The sequence below is a fragment of the Callospermophilus lateralis genome, chromosome 1 (assembly GCF_048772815.1).
Source record: "Callospermophilus lateralis isolate mCalLat2 chromosome 1, mCalLat2.hap1, whole genome shotgun sequence".
Taxonomy (NCBI): domain Eukaryota; kingdom Metazoa; phylum Chordata; class Mammalia; order Rodentia; family Sciuridae; genus Callospermophilus; species Callospermophilus lateralis.
Genome location: NC_135305.1, coordinates 159,441,926 through 159,457,445, shown reverse-complemented (window position 1 = coordinate 159,457,445; position 15,520 = coordinate 159,441,926).

Below are 15,520 nucleotides of genomic sequence, written 5' to 3'. Positions count from 1 at the left end.
GTTTTCCATGAACTAACAGTTCCACAGGTGCCCCACGAGGAGGTATATTACTGTCCCTGGTACTGAGTTCCTTTTGCTGCTGTAACAACTGCCCTCAAACTCAGACACTTAAGGCAACATAGATTGACCCTCGTCACAGTTCTGTGGGCCAGCATCTGACCCGAGTCTTGCTGAACTAGAATGCGGGTGTGGCAGGCTGTGCCCGGGAGTCCCCGGGAGAAGCCACACTTCCCTCTTCTGGTGCCCGGCCTCTGCCCGTGTGTTTGGCTGGGCTTCTCCGGAGCCAGTCACAGTGGTTGATTCCTTCAACATCCTGTCACCCCCTCCTCCACTTCATCTCCTTCCTCCCCTGTTAAGGAGCCTCCTGATGACAGCAGGCCCCCTGGGATGACCCAGGCACTCTCCCCGTCTTCAAGTCCGCTGACCAGCAGGCTTATTGCATCTGCAATCTTAATTTCCCTTTACCGCGTGATAAAAGAAAAATCCTGAGATGTCCTAGATTCAATCACTAGGACCTGGGGTGGAGGGGAGGGGACAAGGACAGGTGATCAGGGATCTGCGATGGCTGAACCCCACAGGACTGCTCCACGTTCCCCTGTGTGTGAAGCTCAAAACCCCAGCAGCCGACCCCTTGTGCTTGAAATTCTGGGCTTGAAACCCCGACCAGTGCAGAGGCCCCAAGTCCCCCTCGTAGCTGGTCCCCTGTCCTCCTGCTTCTGAGTCCTGAGGTCCCACCCCTCTTACCTACAGCTGATGTAGGTTCCATGTAGACAGTTTGGGTTTTCCTTTCCCAAGACGTGTTATAAAATGTTCCCGGCTCTTCTAGTTCCTGCCTGGCCTTGTGGCCGGCAGGCGCAGAGTGTCCTGGGCCTGTTGCTTCCCCTGGATAGACTCAGACGTGTCCAGAGAGACAGATCCTCCCAAGTGCCACCCAGCTGGAGTAAAAGCCTTGGCATTGAATGTGGTCATGACACTGTGCTTCCTGTGGGCTGTGCACACGCGTGAATTGGGCTCTCAGAGGAGAGTGTCCTTCCCAGCTTCCCCCCACCCAGACGGGGGTGGCCCTATGTGTCCTGTGCTTCGCGGCGAGGCCAGCCTCAGTCAAGGCAGCCATCTGCCCCAGCCCAGAGCCCCTGGCTTCAGATCACCAAGTCCCGCATCAGTGCCCGGTCCCTCCCGTCGTACACACGGCCTGCTCGGGAAGAGAAAGCAATCCCCAAGTCCACTCGCCCCGCAGCAGAATGTTGCAGAAACCTTAACTGGGGACACGCAGGGGTCCGCAGTCCTCTCTGCCTCCGTGACTGCTCCCCCTCCTCTACTGCTGGTTCAGAAGCTCCTGGGCCTCAGGTTAATGGGCAGGTGAGGGGCCGCTTTCCCTGGTGAGAGGTGCCAGAGAGACGTCCGGTGGCCAAGGAAGAAGAGCCCAGGGGAAGCGCCTAGAGCAGCCCGGCCCCTTCCCTGGTCCATCCTGGATCTCCCGACTGGTGTCCATGGCTCACTCAAGGGTGTGGGCTTCTGGTGGAGGTCACAGTCTCTGGGGAACTCACAGACCCAACTTCTACTTACCCAATGTAAAAAAAAAAAAAAAAAGGATTCCATCTAAGTCCCAGCCAATTCGATGCTGGTGAGCAGGCCCAAATGTCCAGGCCAGGAGACGTGGAGGAGGGCTTCCCCTGGCTGCTGCAGGGCCCAGGGCTGTTTACAATCCAGCCACCTGCAATTACTCGCGTCACGGGAGGCTGCCCACCTGACGGACATTGGCAGATTGGCCACAAAATTCATCTGGGCACTCGGGTTGAATAGCTTACTCATCAAATCTGTAATCAGAGATGTGCGCCAAGAGCGAGCTTGGTCCCTCTCAGTTTCATCTCCCTCCACTTATTAAACAAAATTAAATGAAGGCTGGATAAGGAGGCCCAGGAGGGTGCGTCAGGATGAGGCCTTGAGCCTCATGTCCTCCTCCCACGGTGCGCCTGGTGAGCATCCTGGACCTGAGCTCTGAGCTGTCCTTAGGCAGGTGTGACTACGGGAAACTCAGTCCACAGAGTGTGGGGCCATCCATCCAAGTGTGGCAGCTCCTATGGAGTCCATAATCACTGCAAGACTAAAGCAGACTTCTTTTCTTTTTTAAGGTGAAGGGCTTGTAGTTGAAAGAGGAGGAGGGGGAAGGGAGGGAAGCAGGGGAGAAGAGGGAGGAGGGGAAACGGCACCAGAGAAGCAGGGGAGCCTGGAAAGAGGGAGAGAAAGACCTCCGGCCATTGCAGTCACTGGGTCCCATCTGGGTGAGGCCCAGGCCGCAGGCCAGCTGGTCTCAGCTGGAGAATCCCGTCCCCACGCCACATCTTCTGTGGCTTCCACCTGGTCTGCATTGAAAGCTCTCTCTGCCCAGTACTCAGAGGGCAGATTCCTTTATTATTTATTCTAGACCCTCCCCCACGGGAAAATCCCTCCTAAGGCTTCCCGCAGGCTGGGGCCTGTTCTGTTTGCAGAACAATTGAAAATGATGAGCAGCGATATCTAGGAAGGCCCCAAGTCCAGGTCGTCCCGGGTCCCAAGATCCCGAGTCCCAGTGTCCCCACATTAGTTCCTTGGTTTTCAGTCACGAGGCAGATGGTCCGAGTGGGCCTTGGACTGACTTCCAGCAGCTCTGACCCCAGGTCAGTTCCAAATGCTGGGCCAGAGGTGAGACATTTAAATGTTCTCCGCAGAAACTTAGTTTTGTTTGACTTAAAAGAACACAGGCCAAGGTGACTGGGGGCTGCTCATTGTGGGTGGTGTGAATGTATTCCAAAGCTCCATTTCTCATTAAAAAAAAAAAAAAATTAAGCCTAAGGAGGCATATATTTTCCAACAACGTGGAATAGAAAAAGAGGATGGTACCCAACCTGGACTTTCAGACCCTATCTGCAACGTAAATAAAGCATAAATTAACCAATTACAGTAAAATACCAGATAAATGCCCTTGACAATTCTGAATTTCCCCTGAAAGTGCTTCCAGCTGTGCCCCCAGGCTTGAGACACGGGGCGGAAAGAGGCCCCCTTTTGCTTACGAAGAATGCTCCAGCCTGACAGAGCCGGACGGGGAATCCCCCACCCGCCTGCCCAAGCAGGGTCTCCACCTCCAGGCTTCCAGAATCAGATAGAAGCAAACCCTCTTGAAGGTCATGGACAAGGAGAGAGAAGTCTGGCCCTTCCCAGGGGTTCCTGTGATCTCCCGCCCATCAGAAAGCCACTTGTCACCCACTGCAAGGAGACGCTCAGGATGGAGCTGAGAGAAGGTGCCTGGGTGGGGACGTGGAAGACACAGGACCCAGGGTGGGGCGGAACTTCACTTCTCTGTCAAGACAGTTTTACTGGCTCATAGCCACACTCATTTGTGTCCGGGCTGCCTTTGGCTGCTGTCCTGGTACAATGACAGACTCCAGCCGTGACAGAGACCACATGGCCCCGTGCTGAAGGTGTCCACAGCTCTGAAGGTGGACAGCCAGGATGATACTCCCTGTGGTGGCGGCAATGAGAAAAGGTCGCCAAGGCCACCGTGCAAGGGGGTTGGCAGACAGATGAAGGTGGCAGCACAGCCCACTGCAGGAGGACCAGGGCGGCTGTGAGGGGAGCGATGGCGCCATCTGGCTCCTCTGTGTTGGCCGTCCTCACTGCGTAACAGATGACCGCAAACTCGCCAGCCCTAAACGGCCTCCAGGGTTCCCTGCTCTTGGCCAGGCAGCAGGTGCCTGGGGCAGTGCTGGGGTCTCACAAGGCAGATGGTCGCACAGTGTTAGGATTCAGTTCCTGGGGGCAGTGGGACTGAGGCCCTCGATTTCCTGGTGGCTGCCAATGGTCACCACAGTCCCTTGCCACACAGGCCGTCCCTCTTTCAGCCAGCAGTGCAGTGGTATCCACGGAGCGAGTCCTGGGTGCTCCTTCCACCTCCAACTCCTGCGTCTCCCACCCCAGAGCCCCGGGTAGGGCGACCTGTGATGGGTCAGCCCCCGGAGGTCTCCCTCCCTCAGGGTGAAATGAGCTGGGGCCTAGTTACACCAGCAGCACCCAGAATCCTGCTGGGCCGGGCGGTGGAGAGACGGTATGTGCAAGCTGGGGCCAGAATCCTGTCCACTCGTCCCCCCTCGTCTGCACATGGCAGAAGTACAGAGACCTGCCTGAGGCTGGTGATCCCCGAAACAAACACAGATGCCTGTCACTGGCGGGGGCAGGCACCTGGCTCACCCCTGGATCTGCTCACAGGCACCGCCTCCAGGAAGCCGGGCCAGGAGGGGGAAGGGAGGCAGATTTCTTCACCTGGGGTCCTCTCTTGGGACCGCAGCCAGCCACCTCCGTCTTCCTACAAGCCGGGTGCCTGGCTCTTCCAGGGCCCACTTGCCCAGCTGTGCCCTGCGTCCAGCTTCCCTCAGCCCTCCTGGGACCTCCCTCCCTCCCGCCCCTGGGCCTTGTCCTTTCTGGCTCTGCAAACTCCCTGTCTCCCACTGACTGGCCCCAGAAGGAAGCTGGGGACCAGGGAGCAAGGGTAAGTATCTGTTTAGGAGGTGGCCCTGGGAGCCCAGCTGGGGACAGGGGAGGTAAGGAAGTCCATGAGGGCTGTGTCCCAGTGAGTTCCCCTGGAGCACTGGGTGCCCGCTCCTTCTGGACAATCCTAGGGGGCTCCAAGTGCACCTGAGACGGAGGTGCCCATGGGCGCAGCACCCAAGCCCACTGGCTGGGTGGAGCTGCGGTCTTCTCGCCGGGTGCCACGTGCACCGCTCTGCAACAGAGCCCCAGCAGGGAGGACTCAGCCCGGTCCCTGGTATGCAGACGCTGGACTCGAGCTGGGGTCTCTCCGGCTCTCCTCAGGGGGAGCCCCATTTCCCGCAGGGCAAGGGATGCCAGAGCCCCTCCCCCGAGAGAAGAAGCAACCCCTCTCTCCCATCCCCCTAGAGCAGGGGCCACCCCCAAGAGAAGGAGCCCCTTTTTTTACAGGAGGGGCACCCTTAGATGGTAACCTGATTTCTAGTGGAGGGGCACCACTTTTCTTAGAAGTGGTGAGGACTCAGTCCCTAGAGGAAGGAGCCCCTCTTTAGGGGGACCCTCTCCCTAGAGGAGGAACCCCCGATCCTTGAGAGGATTGGCACTTCATGAGAGAAGGATCCAACTGTTAACAGGAGATGGGAGCCCCATTCCCTACTAGAGGAGCACCCCTCCAGAGAGGGTCACCACTTCTAAATGAGGGGCACACCATTCCCTAGATGAGAGACCCCTGGACCCCAGCCTTCATGGAGGAGCAGTGCCCCTATCCCCTAGAGAGCCCACATGCTTGGAAAGTGACATCATCCTCATTGATTAGGAACCCAAACCCGAAGTAAAGGGGCAGCACTCGAGTAGGGGACCGATCCCTAGAGAAAAGGCTTCCAATGATAGGGGAGCCTTCTCTCCCCGGGGGGCGCAGGGTGCCCAGCCCATCGCTCTAGGGTTGAGGGGCACCCCCTCCAGACGGGGAGCGCCATCTCCCCGGGGGGTAAGAAATGCTCCTATCGCCCCTCTGGGCCAGGAAACCCCCTAGAGGGGGGAGACCCCTCTCCCCTGGGTGACAGAGGGAACTCCCGCCTTTGTGGGGAGAACCCCCTACCCTGATGTCGGGGGTGCTCGGACCCATCACACTCGGATGAGGGGGGACTCCACCCTACAGAGGGGAACCCCTTTACCCTGGGTGTCGAGGGATGCTCGGAACCATTGCACCTGGGGAGGGGCTCACTCACCCTACGGGGGGACCTGTCTGCCCCGGGTGTCAGGGGTGCTCGGAACCATTGCACCTGGGGAGCGGGGACACTCACCCTACGGGGGGACCTGTCTGCCCCGGGTGTCAGGGGTGCTCGGAACCATTGCACCTGGGGAGCGGGGACACTCACCCTACGGGGGGACCTGTCTGCCCCGGGTGTCAGGGGTGCTCGGAACCATTGCACCTGGGGAGGGGCTCACTCACCCTACGGGGGGACCTGTCTGCCCCGGGTGTCAGGGGTGCTCGGAACCATTGCACCTGGGGAGGGGCTCACTCACCCTACGGGGGGACCTGTCTGCCCCGGGTGTCAGGGGTGCTCGGAACCATTGCACCTGGGGAGGGGCTCACTCACCCTACGGGGGGACCTGTCTGCCCCGGGTGTCAGGGGTGCTCGGACCCAAAGGGCCAAAGGGCGCTTGGACCCACCGCACCCAGAGGAGAGGGGAGGACCCCCCACAGGGGGGACAACCCACTCCCCCAGATATTGGGGGGCTCCCAATGTACCCAGGGGAGAGGGAACTACCGTCTACAAGAGGGAGACCCCCTGCTCCGGGTGTTCGGAATGTGCTCGGACCCATTGCTCCCAGAGCAGTGAAGACGCCACCTCTACGCGGGGAGACACCTCTGCCTTGGGTGTCAGGGGGTGGTTGGGCCCATCGCACGCAGGGGAGAGAGAACTCCCCCATACAGGGGGACCCCCAACCCTGGGTGTTGAGGGGTTCTCAGAACCATCACACCCAGGGGAGAGGGAGTCACCCCCTACAGAGGGAGACCCCTTTGCCCCGGGTGTCGGGGGGTGTTGGGACCCAAGGCACCAAGGCGAGTGGGGGGTCTCCTCTTCAGGGAGCCCCCATCGCCACCTAGGGAAGAGGGGACTCCCCATTAAGGAAGAAGACGCCTCTAATCTGGGTGTCCAGGAGTGCTTGGACATATCGCTCCCATAATTGAGGGGACTCCCCCCTGCACAGGGAGAGACCCCACTAAGCAGGGGTCAAGGGGTGCTCAGACATACCGCTCCCAGGGAGGAGGGGAGTCCCCGCTATGAGGGGGGACCCTCTAACCTGGGTGTGGAGGGGACCTTGGACCCATCGCACCCAGGGAACAGGGGACAACCCCTCCAGAGGGGATCACTGTAACCTGGGTGTTGAAGGGACCTCAGAACCATGGCACCCAGGGTACAGGAGACTCCCCCCTCGAGGGTGGGGGCCCCTCTACACCAGGGTGCCGGGGGGGGGCTCTGTATACCATCGGACCCAAGGTAGAGGGGACTCCTCCTCCACAGGGAGACACCCCGATCCTGGGGGTCAGGTGGAGCTGTGTATTCCATCACACCCAGGGGAGAGGGGCTCCCCACTCCAGGGGGTGACCCCTCTCACCTGGGTGTTGGGGGGAGCTCCCCACCGCATCCAGGGTCGAGGGGAGGTCCCACCCCTGGGGGGGACCTTGCGCTCACCTGGGTGTCAGGAGGAACTCCCAACCACATGCAGGGTGGAGGAAGGGCTCCCCCTACTGGAGGGGGGAGACCCGCCTTCACCTGGTTGTGTGTTTGGGGGGGCAGTTCCCCAATGCACCCAGGGTTGAGAAAGGCTCAGCATCCTGAGTGGGGGAGACCCTATTCACACTTGGGTATCTGGGAGCTCCCCACCGCACCAAGGGTCCAGGGGGCTCCTCTGCTCCACCGGTTGGAGATCCTGATCTCACCTGGGTGTTGGGGGAGCTCCCCACTGCACCCAGGTTGGAGGGGTGCCCCCCTCCAGGGGGGGTATGCCCCGATCTCACGTTGGTGATGAAGGGACTCACCAATGCACCCAGGGTGGAGGAGACACTGCTCTCACCTGGGAGTCACCATCACACCCAGGGTACAGGAGACTACCCCCTCAAAGGGGAAGACCCCTCTAACCTGGCTGTTGGGGAGGGGAGCTCCCCCCCCGCAGCACCCAGGACAGAGGGGACTCGCCCCTCCAGGGGGGGCCCATTGCGTGGGGGGAGCTCCCCACACCACCACACCCAGGGTCGAGGGAAAACTCTCTTCTAGGGGAGGTCCCCTCTACCCTGGGTGTCTGGGGGAGCTACCACCGCACCCAGGGTAGAGGGGACTGCTGCTCTTTTTCTTCTGAATTAATTAGCCCCATATATAGAAGAGGGGCACCCTCGTGAAGTTGACCCCATCCCTCCAGGCCCCACCCACTAGAGGTGGGTCTCCCAAGAGGGGTACCACATGCTAGAGAAGGGCTGTCCAAATCCCATAAAGCAGAACACCCCAAGAGATGCACCACATCTCTAGAGAAAGAGAGGTGCTCAAATCCCCTAGAGATGGGGAACCCCTGGCAATAGGAAAGCCATCCCTAGAGGAAAGGCTTCCAAAAATAGGGGGACACTGACATTAGAAGAGCGACACCATCCAGGAAAAGAGGGGAACACCAGAGAGGGGCAACCCCTGCTCACGGGCTGAGGGGTGCCTGAACCCGTCATCCTTAGAGGAGGAGGAGCCACCCCCGAGGCTTGGTCCTGCCACACTGAGGTCTCTCCTTCTCTTAACCCCAGACCTCTGGACCCGCTGTGACCTGTGGAGCATTGCTCTAAGGAATCCAGGGATGTGCCTGCATGTCACTTTGAGAGGCTGATTGGTCCCCAGATGGCGAAAAGAGACCTGTAAAAGAGCCAAGCATTCACTTGGAGACCCCTCCCGGGAGTCCACAGGGATGGCTTGGTGGCACTTGGTGACAAGCCAGGGGAATTCCCAGAGACAGCTAGAAGCCTATTTCCTGGGTGAAGCCAAGGGGAGCTGAGCTGTGGTTACTCAGGCACTGAAAGAAAGAAGCCAAGAAGCATCACCCCCCCTCCCCGCCCCACCCCCACCTTTCTTTCCTGCCTTATTCCAAAAGGGACGGAAGGCGGCTGCCCAGGAAAGTGCAGCTCATCAGGATGCATCACGAGAGGATGGGGAACAAAGAGACCAGGACAGAGACCCCTGCTCAAGAGGGAGGCTCCTCGACACAGCCACAGCCCCTGCCCACCTGAACACCAGGACCCATGAATCTGACTCAGTGTCTTCCAGGAACCAGGGTGGAAAGGGAGAGGTGACAGGTTCCAGGGCTCAACTCAGAGGGAGTGTCCCTGGCAGGGAGAAGCTGGTTGCTGCGCGCTCTTGGGTGTTCTCAGAAAGAGATGGGCACAGAATGCCAGGGCCGAGCTGAAGTCAGACATGAGGCACCTTGGGTGGGCAGTTCCTCCAGCAACCAGTCAGTGCTCCAAGTTCCAACAGTCGGCCAGCGGGGGTCAGCCAGTCCAGCCCACAGCCTGTCTTAGTAAATAAAGCTTTATCAGCCTGCACTTGCCTCGTCCCCAGCGTGCTGTTTGTGGCTGCGTTAGCGCTCCAAGGACCTTGCCCAGCAGTTGCAAGAGGCCTCTGGCCCTCAGAGCCTAAAGTCATTACCACATGGCCCTTGGTAGAGCAGGCCCACAAAGCCCTGCTCCTGAAGAGCCAGAGGAAGGCCTGTTCCCAGGTCAGCCCTCCACACTCAGTGCTCTGCCCAGGTCCCAGCAGACTGCAGGGAGCTTAAGAGCACCCTTCCTGGCCAGCACTGGGTCCACACTGCTGGGCACTGGCAGTTATAAATGGAACCACAAGACTGAGCCAGGTGCCTGCCCGGGAGACCCCTGCATGGGGGCTCAGCTGTCACAGGAGACTGCGTCCATGGACGGCCAAGTGGGTCTTAAAAAAAATACTTCACCTCTCCACACGGGCACGGTAGAGGGCTCTCAAAATCCTCGTTTCTGTCTCCTAGGGGTGTGGCCACATGTGTGCTAGCCCAGAAATGTCCTAAGGAGCCAGGCGCCCCCCATGAAGGACCTCAGCACCCTTGAGCCCCCGCCTCAGTCTCCTGGGCATCTGCCCTCATGTGCCCTCCTGCTCCTCTTAGCATTTCTCCCCCACACCTGGGTCTTCAGAGGCTGATGGTGACGGGACACCTCCAAGGCAAGTGGCCGACCATGGAGGAATGACAGCCAGGGGACACAGGCCGGCTTGCCCACCTCTCCGTGGGACAATCCTGAGCCCCCGTGTACACAGCTCTTCAGGGGACTCCTGGTGGGATTAGACCCCACTGTCCCCAGCAGTGAGCTGCTCTGTGACTCACCTGTCTGAGGCTCTTCCCTCTTCCCCAGGCTCTGGCCCCTTCTCCCCTGGCTTCCTGGAATCGCCTCCCAGAAAACCTCCCAGCCCCGAGTCCTCGTCTCAACCCCTGCGTTTGGGGAACACGGATGAGCCGCGTGCCCTCCCGAGAGCGTCTGCACACGTGGAAGGAATCCACTCACATCTCACTCTAGGGGTTGCTGCTTCTCAGCCTGTTAAGAGTTTAAAAACGCCCACCAAAGTTAATGGCATTGGCTTAAAAAAAAAAAAGTTGGGAAAAGACCCTGTTTTATCCCAGAGGTCATTAGAGGAGCTAGTGTCCATTAAACCCACCCAGAGGCCATGAGGACAATCCCATGACCCTGGCTACACAATGACTTCCTGAATTCCCCCTCACTCCATGGCCACCCTGTGAGTGGAGGAGAAGGATCAGGGGAGACACCCCTAGTTTGCACGGTTAAGTGCCAGCGTTTCAGAAAGTTCTCTGTTCCTCTTTGCAGATCCAGGGGGAGAAAGCTCTACAAACAGCAGAGAGGAAATCACGCCGGACGGCCTGCGCAAGCCATCAGCATCCCCTTCCTCAGGTCTGACTCTCCCCCTTCTCCAGGCCCCCATTCTTCTCCCTCGTGCAAGTGTCCCTGCTCAGCTCCAGGGAGTCCTCGCCCCCTCCGCTGGGCTTGGCCGCGTGATTTGCTGTAGCCAATGAGCTCTTAGGGCATCGCACTGGTACTGAAAAGCTCCTGGCCTTTCTGCAGGCCCCTTGACCTCCCTGACCTTGAGAACTGCCGGCCTGCCTGCCTGTTGCAGAGGGAAGACTCATCCAGCAGGGCCCAGCTGGCCCAGGCAACCCAGAGCTGCCCTCCACGGCCCTGGGACGCTGAGGCAGCAGGATTCTTCAAGTTCAAGTTCAGTCTCAGCAACTTAGTAGGGCCCTGTCTCAAAATCCAATCCTCAGCACTCCACCAAAAAAAGAGGAACCTCCTGAAATCAGACTTGTGGCACCCTGATCCTGTCACCTGATCCCTGGTCACAAGGCCAGTCCAGGAAAATCACCAAAACGATGAACCTCCAAATTCCTGCCCATGGGGCTGCAGCAGGGCGAGGTTCCTCCTGCCCTTGATGACCGTGTACAGCCACCCCAACCGACACTCTGGAATTGCCACCCAGACCCTCTGCTTAACAATTTGGCAGAGCTTGTCCCTTAAAATCCTCATCTGACCACCTACAGTGACTCTGGCTGCTCCTGTCTCCCTCTCTGCGCTCTCCGCTCAACACCCTGTAACCCTGAGGCCGTCTTAGCCCCCTCTTAGGCTTCCTGGAACATGGATATGCACGCATGTGCAGGTGCGTGTGAGTGTGTATATGTGTGTGAAATAGGATGTGCAACTCGAGTGTTAGAGATATCAGAACTTAAGACTGGGACCAAAAAACATGCATTTGCCCAGCTTGTGACGGGCAGGTGACACATGAGTATTCAGACAACTTCGGTGGATAAAAGTGGTGTAGCCTGAGCACTTACTGTTGTTATTCAATAAATTCTGACACTGAGGAGACACACGAGGGTGTGTGGTCTATGTTGATGACAGCTAGCTCGCAGCGATTCCCTGTGTACATTTCATACACACATGCACATGCACATGTATGTGTGTGTTACTTTGATTTCATCATGAACACTTCTTTTTTTTTTATAGCAGAACAACCCATGGAATAGATATCTTGAAAATGCTTCTGTGAACATATTTGTGCTTGATAATCTTTGTTTAGAAATACTTCCATGAGCTAGTCTCCCAGAGGTGAAATTAGAAGGCCCAGGGCATAGACATGTTGGGGTAGGACAGAGACACACAGACTCTGAAGCTGGCTGTTAGCTGGGTGATCTTCCAGCATATGACTAACTACTCTCTGCCTCTCTTTCCTCCGCTGTGAGATGGAGATGCTAATAACAGTCCTGCCACAGGGTCGTTGTGAAGATTAAATGAGATAATATATGTAAAACATCCTCAAGAAATATGAACTATTGTGATTGGCATTGTTGCTATTACTATTACTATTCTCATGGCTGCTTTGATACATATTGCTAAATTGTTTCTATGTACATAATGTTTAGGTCTTATTTATGTGTATTTTTTATAAGTTCTTGTTTCGACTATGTTTATGAGGAAAAACAGATGTCCGCTCCAGTCTCGAATCTCATTCACTGCAGGGTCATCCACATTATTCTTCTTTCTCCTTTGCTGGTTTGATGAGAGAAAATAATATTTTGAAAATCCGATGAAGGCTGACCATTCAAAAGCTTCTTCCATATTTTCCAAGCTTGACCTTGTTCCATTTGCCAATCATGGGCCCGCGTTCTGGGCCGGTTCACGGATGGAGGCCATGGTGCCTCCACTACCCCTCAGCCCAAGTCGCATCCCCTGGAGCTTCCCAAGCCCTGGAGCTGGAAAGAGCTCCCGCAGGAGCTTCCTGGAAGACTTGCTGTTGGCTTCCAGGAGCACAAGGCTTCCAGCCGCTTACAGAGCCAGCAAGGCCTCATTTTCTGGATGCTCCAAGAAGCTGTGAGGTTCAAGGTTCCTCTCAAAATGTGCAGTGCTAACTCCATGTGCTGTTGGTTCCTAGGAGGTGATGCTGGAATGTTCCCCAGTGCTGACCAGACCTCTGCTATCCAAGGGTGCCCTCCTGAAGGCATTCCCAAGTCCCCTGGAATGTTGGAATTAGCATAAGAAAAGAATCCAAAGGCTAAATTTCCAAACAGGGTAGGAGAAAAGAAATAGGAGGGCCTTCCCCCTTAGGTGCTTGTGAGCCCCACCCATGCCCAGGCCTGGGCAGCATGGGGAAGGGTTCTCCCTCCTCCACTCCTCTGCCTTTTGTAACTTGTCCTTTACCTGTTAAATTATTGGAGGGCAAATCTTCAGGTTGCCCTCAGAATGGAGACCAGATCAGGGGCCTCTCTTCTACCCTAGACAGGAGAAATTAAGCCCTGGTCTCATGATGGCAGCACAACACTTGACTGTCTTGTGGTGATTGAGTGAAAGTTAATTAACGAATTGGTTAAACATGTGATCAGCTGACCCCACCCCCATTTTCTCAGTGCACTCCTCTTCCCACAGCACCAACAAGTCTAAAAACATTTCTGCTCACATTCAAATCCAAACATAGCTTTTCTGTTTGTAGGAGGTGAGTAGTTCTCCCCTAAGTACCTTGGGCAGGCTGGAAGTCTGCCGCAGCTCCCGAGAGGCCAGATTCTGTGGTTTAAAGACACATCTGAAATCCTGAAATCGTCTTCAAAAAGTCAACATTGGCTGGTTGTGGTGACCACGCCTGTAATCCCAGCGAGTCTGGAGGCTGAGGCAGGAGGATTGCAAGCTCAAGGCCAGCCTCAGCAACATAGTGAGACCCTGTCTCAAATTTTTAAAAAGCCAATGTTATGGGGGAAAGTGGGAAGGGTGCTAGATTAAAAGAAACAAGATCACCAAATACAATGAGGGAAACTTCCTTGTTCCAGTATTAAGTGGGGAGGGTAAGATAAACACTTTGAGAGCAGTTGGAGAAAACGGAATATCAGAGGATCTTAGGGAATCATTGTGTTATCCTTATTAGATGTGATGATGGTTGATGGTTTGTGGGAGGGTTATCGTTAGAGATGCATGTTGAGGCAGTACTTGGGGTGAAGGCTCAAGATGTCTGCAACCACTTTCAAATGGTTGGGCAACCAGCAAACACACAGAGGGATGGAGGAGAGACTTGTGGTGGGGAGCTGGCTCGTAAAACCAATATGGTCCACAAACTGTTAAATGTAGAGTGATGTTGCTTATAAGATTACATTTCCCCCAAGAAACAATGCTAATAATAATATCTAATATGGGGCTCATTTGAGAGATGTGTTATCTTTGTTTCCATTTTTTTTTTTAATCTACCTGCTCAGACTGACATTGTGTGGGGAAGCCAGCCTCTTTTTTCAGGGAAACAGAAGTCTGATATTACAGACACATGAACAGCCACTAACCAGCCTTCCACATCCCCGCGACCTCCCACAGAGGACGAGCCAGGGCGCCGCAGAGCCTGGGCTTCAGGGAGGAGGCTTGGGAAGGCTGCTGGGGGGAGGAAGAACCATCCAGGGCTCCCAGGTCCCGGAGCAGACCTCCCAACTGGAGGGGGACATGGGGGGGCAGGCAGTGCCCACGACACAAAATATGCATCCAAGGTTTCTAAGATCAGAAGGGAAAACCCGAGTCCTCCCAGATGACAACCTTGAGCACGTAGTTCAGACGTGCCTTTGGGCCAACGTGGGTGTGAAACATAATTAATATTTTTTAACAGAGGAAGGGACTGGTCCCCTCTCAGTGACCTCTGCCCTGGCTGTGGAGGGGCGCATGGCCACCCCCACGGAGCGCCCCATGCCCAGCCAGCCAGGCCTCCTCCTGCCTCCAGGCCCTGGAGAGGTCTGCCCAGTTGTGCACAAGTGCCTCCCGGCACCTCATCCAGCCTCGTGTCCAAGAGTGAAGAAGGGGTCACCCCATCACCCCAGCCTCCCGCCCCACCACCAAGCTTCTCTCACCCTCCCTCCCCGCTGTTGAGCAGCACCTGGGTTGCCCCACAGCTCGCTCTCTCTCTCTCTCTCTCTCTCTCTCTCTCTCTCTCTCTCTCGATTCTTCTCAGTCTAAGAGCATCCCCACATCTCCATCTGGAAGTCATGCATCTTGACCCAGATTTCCTCTCCACTAACTGTCCAGAGTGGGAAGTCTCTGGCAGGATGAGACGGACCTGGGCATCCTGGCTGCCTCTGGAGGGAGTGTTGGGCTGGAGCTGAGAAGTGCCCACAGGAGATGGGAGAGGTCGCCTCTGTATCACCATCTGAACAGGGCGCCAATCAAAGTGTTCCATGCTGCCTGACCTTTGCTGCCAAGCAGCCCCTGGGAGATGTTTTCTTCAAAAATATCTTCCATGTGCCACATACTGGTCTGTTCTTGTGAGTCCCAGATGTTAGACATTTTGTCTGTTCCCAGATTTTCCACATTTATAAGGAAGTTACAACACAGGTCTTTGTACCCAGATCCTTGACCACGTCTCTGATGGTTTCTTGAGGACAAAGCTGTCTGCATCCAAGAGGCTGCCAGGTGGGGTGCCCAGGGCGCCCCCTGGAGGCCATCACGGCCCAGACGCCGCCTCTCGCCTGGGGCCTCCCAGCTCTGAATGATTCTACTCCTGGCCTGTTTAATAAATCAGTACGTGTTGCCTCCGGGGGCTGATTTGCATTTCTTCTATTTTTGCTGAGGTTGCAGATGTGTTCGACTTTTCATTTGTAGTTAGCTGTTGTCCAATGTACCTCGTCTTCCATAAGATGGCCATTCACACACAGACTGATCATTTTTCTTCTGGGCTCCTAGTTTTCTTCTTATTAGTGCAGATACTTTGTACCTTTAAGTACTCAAGGATACGACTCTTTAATGCATTTGAACAAATATTTATTTCCAGTTTGCCCTTAGCCTTTCCTTTTCCATAAGAATTTTTTTATGACTACGTGTGTAAAAATTAAAGTTTTTAAGTGACCAACCTATTAATTTCTTTACTCAGGGATTTTTTTTTTTTCTATTGCTTTTACATTTAGAAAGAAAGAACCT